Source organism: Myxine glutinosa, chromosome 3 (assembly GCF_964187855.1).
Source record: "Myxine glutinosa chromosome 3, kmMyxGlut1.1, whole genome shotgun sequence".
Lineage (NCBI taxonomy): Eukaryota > Metazoa > Chordata > Myxini > Myxiniformes > Myxinidae > Myxine > Myxine glutinosa.
Window position 1 is genome coordinate 202,229,732 of NC_136263.1, and position 5,042 is coordinate 202,234,773.

Sequence of the window (5,042 nt, forward strand, 5' to 3'; positions counted from 1 at the left end):
ACAGTACAGAATAGGACACAGTGTTGGATGTGTATGCACCTTCCCCGCACCAGCACAGCAGGAATACCAATAGTAGTGTTACCCCTATCACTCAATGATTTGTGCTCGAAGCCACTAGACACCAAATGCATTAGTACAACCCTGACAAGCCAAGGTTCTGACGGAACCGCGTGTAAACGAGTTTTTCAGTACTCCCCCCCCCCATCCAGTCCCGACACTTTGAGGAACGTCCAGCGCCGGTTTGGGTCAAGCCGGCAAGGGGGGCCCTCTGCTTAGAAGGAAAAGGCCAAGTAATGGTAGGCAAATCCGTGTGTAGAGATACCCTCCCTGCAGACCCTAGGGAAGGGAAACACAGGTTGTTAGTGAATGTTACAAGCTCGCCCTTACATAACCTCACACACCTCCAGTTGGCATGGGAAGGGGAAAACGGGACAAACACTATCCCAGGCCTTCTCACTTGCATGACCACCCATTTAGTGGCTCCGCACGGGACCATGTTTGTATGCGGGAATAAAGCTTACCCGTATTTACCTGATAATTGGGGAGGAATTTGCTATTTAGGATCAGTTTTCCCAGAGATGGAAATGCGACAACACTTGCATAATACCACTGCACTCATAAGGACACAACGATGCACCTATTGGCACGACGACGACACCACCACCTTACACGGCACTGATTGGGAGAAAGCCGTTAGTTTCTTCTTCCCATGGGCTGGGACGGTCATGAACAGTTACCGTATTGACAAAATTGCGTTAATCTTAGAAAGGGTGGCCAACGACACCGCTACAGCACATGACGAAATGTTGGACATAGTTGTCCACCTGCGTACAATGGTTATGCAAAATAGGGTTGCTTTAGATATGCTACTGGCAGAACGAGGAGGGGTATGTGGGATAATTAAGGGTAAATGTTGTACTTTTATTCCTGATCCTTCACAAGGGGTCAGTGCTGCTATTATAAGGTTAAGAGAAAGTGCTCATATATTGACAAAGGATCGAATGGATCGGGAAGCCTCCCACCAGTGGCTTACTGACTGGTTTAAAGGATGGACAGGTACGATAGTAAAGTGGATATTGACCGCCTTGGCAATAGTCCTTGGAATCGTGGTTTGTTGTGTACTAATCAAGGCTTTAGTCCTTGCGTGTGTGAGAAAGTTTACCACAGGATGGACACTGAAGACGACACCAGAAAAGGCCATGGTGATGACCGACAAGCTGACCGTGGGTCCAGATGACACTCCGGCCGTCGACGTGACTGCAGATCGCGGATCCTGGAACGACGACCCGAACGAGTCACTGGGCCGCGATAATGAGATCTCCGCTTCTGAAGATTGTTCTTCCATTGTTGATGTTACCGATAATGATTTTGATTACACAGTTGCGGACCTCAGAGCATTTCAGGCTGCCAGGACGCCGATTACTCTGGACCCCAACATGTCGCATGCAGACGCCAACGAGTACCTAAGGGAGACCTCTCGTTTTTTCTCGATGTGTAAGGCTATGACTGTTGCTGGCCGCCTACGCCGCAGGCCTAAGCCACCTGAGAATAATGTTACTGATGATGATTCCGATGATGATGTGGGCCACTTGCAAGGGTCCCCGACTGATGTTTATGTCTCAATGCAGGCTTTGCCTCTTTATGTTTCACGAGCTCACCTTTATGTCTCACAAGGTCACAGTGAGTCAAACGTCACCGACCCAATCCTGGATTTGGACCCAACTGCAAACCCGAGCCTGGATGGTGAGGAACTCAACATTGGAGATACTCTGAGTTCCGAATCTGATTGTCTTGAAGATTCGTCCATGGATAATGACGGTGGAAGCAGCATCGCCTCGGACGACTTCGACTTTGACCCAAAGGAAGTTTCTCTCCCTCCTTTGGACTGTTATGCTTTGTTTTTTGGCCATATGTTTAAGCCACCTGATACTGATGACGTTGTGTCTTCCCCAGATCACCAGCATATAAGAGACCTCATGAACATGAATATCGATTGAGCACTGAAGATCTACAAGGATTTCACCTGGGAAAGCTTGGGCGAGCTCCAGTCGGGGGGGAGTCCTGGCCGCACCTCTGTGGACCAAGAGTGGGTCGGGAGATCCTCCTGGGTGTGGACCCCGGCCGAACCAGAGGTCTTCGTTGTGGATCTGACATGCTATTCGATCTTCATGCCTCTACGGTCTCACATCATACACCCACCTACACCTGACTTACATCATACACCCACATACACCCACATACCCGCGGATCATCCTGCTGAGTGCGATGTGTGGTACTTTGGGTGCGGGACATGCTCACTGGGCTGTATTCGCGTGGTATGTTTAGTGAACCCTTTACACTGCCTATTTCAATACTCTCGGAGGATTTTACATGCCATTTGACCACCCTGTCTTTACGGACTTACATTGCATACTCACATACAGACGCGAATCATCCTGCTGGGTGCGATGTGGAGTGCTTTTGGCACTACATGCTCACTGGGCTGCCTTCGCGTGATATGTTGAATGACTTTCCTGATTTGTTTTGTTTCTGCTTTGTTTGAAATAAAGGCCTTTGATTGGCTCGTAGAAAACGTTGTATCTTAGATCCAAAAGGGCGGTATGTGGGGAGCTGTTATTCCCCTCCCCCTTTGTTAATTCTTGCTGCTCTACCAATTATCAAGCATAACCAATTATATGTTTTGTTTTGACTGATTGCTGTATTCTTTTAAAATACTTAGTCCTTTCTTGTGCATTGAGGATGTGTAATACCCTAATAAGGAGTTCTGTGCTTGTGAGCTCTTGCCCTGTATTGGCATAATCCCTTGTTCCCCTTTTGTGGCCTTGGTTGCAGCTGCTATCTCTCAGCCTCCCACAAGACTTTGCCAATATCCTGTAGGCTGACACATTTATGAGTGTCCACTCCCTTCGTACTTCCCCAACCCAAGTCTCTATACAGAAAGTTGTAAACATGTTGCCACATATTGCTGACCATCTCCTTATCTGAGCTAACCCATGAGTGGCCTTGGATGAACTTCCTTTAACTAACTGAACAACAGGATGGGACTAATGGTGGGGGGACCAATGAGCCCATTCTTTCTCTGTATCTTGTGAGCTAAAGCCACACCCTATATTCTTTATATATAGCAAGTTTAAATCGAATTACTTCAGAGCACCTTGTTGTAGTGTTGGTCATTTCGTGAGCTTCAAGCGACATTGTGTTTTCCGCAAGCTTGTGTAAACGAGTTCGAATAAATATATCCGTTGCTCCTTTCTCTGAGTCCTCTGAGTCCCAAGTTCTAAGTCCCATTCCGACATATATATATATATATATATATAATCAACGAACATAACAGCGTGACGAACGCTGTCCCGATCTCCTGTGGACCGAAGTCCTAGACCAAAGTGTCACCTCCGACCAAAAGGGTCTTCTGGAGGCTTCAGCCCGGCCACTCTGTCAACAGACAGAGATTTATTCATTGGTCCCCATTGGCTAAACATCAAGCAGAACCGCCAATCCAGATTTCGGGCTTATTGACCCTCGTCAGGACGGCATAATGCAAAAAATCTAACCAATGAGGACCAAAATCGTCTATTAAGATGATCAAGGCACCTCCTAGCTTTAATGGTGAGCACCAGCCACGAATTATGTCTCACACGGTAAATACCGCATAACCCGCAAGGAACCAACAGCCTGTCTGCCACACAGACCATCGTTCCCACCAGTGCAAACCAAAACCAGGGGGTGCGGTGCGATCGGCGGGGATAATAATCAACGAACATAACAGCGTGACGAACGCTGTCCCGATCTCCTGTGGACCGAAGTCATAGACCAAAGCGTCACCTCCGACCCAAAGGGTCTTCTGGAGGCTTCAGCCCGGCCACTCTGTCAACAGACAGAGATTTATTCATTGGTCCCCATTGGCTAAACATCAAGCAGAGCCGCCAATCCAGATTTTGGGCTTATTGACCCTCGTCAGGACGGCATACTGCAAAAAATCTAACCAATGAGGACCAAAATCGTCTAGTAAGATGATCAAGGCACCTCCTAGCTTTAATGGTGAGCACCAGCCACGAATTATGTCTCACACGGTAAATACCGCATAACCCGCAAGGAACCAACAGCCTGTCTGCCACACAGACCATCGTTCCCACCAGTGCAAACCAAAACCAAAACCAACAAGTTAAAATTAATTGAAGGGTTGGCATCTCAATGCTACATGCCCAGGATTACCTCTTATAGGTTTTTTTGGTTGTTTTATGCAGCTTGTGTAGGCTGGAAGAACATGGCAGTTCATTATGGAAATCCTAGCTGCATGGGGAAATTGATTATTGTGAGAGCTGATGGGTTATTCCCTGTAATTACAGATGAGAAATGTGATTGGGTCTTGTTATTTAGTTATTTATATTTTGACTGTTATTTGACATTGCACATAGTACAAGCTTGGAGTTGGGTGGTGGAAGGGAGAGGTGGGGAGGGGTACAAGTGATGAAACTGGTCCAGTGGCTGAGTGGGGCATTTAGCATTGGCATTCTTATGCATGCAACAATTTTGAATGTCGACAGTGGTAGTGGAACTCGCGAAGGGTTTGAAATGGTAATGGCTTCACCTTGTGTAGCTTTTCATGGTTGCTTTAAGAAGCTTTTCTCAGCTACAAGAGCATGGGAGGAGTAGATATATACGTATAATCCAAGCTACCTGGGTCTATTGATCAGGCAAGAAATAATTGGTTATTCCCTCCAATTATAGGTGAGAGACGTGATTGTCTTGTTATAGACATACACACATTTTCTGTATATATATATACAAGTATATACAGTCACGTGAAAAAGTAAGTACACCCCATGTAAAGTTTTGACTTTTTCAACATATTTCAACGTACAGCTATTTGATCTTCATTTCAACAATATTGACAGATAAAGGTGATATAATATAACAAATATCATGAAACATTTACATTTTGTAGTCCATTGTGTAATTTAAATAAACATAAATGCAAATTTCGCGTGTGGAAAAAGTAAATACACCCTTGGCTCTAATAGGTGGTATTGCCCCCTTTGGCA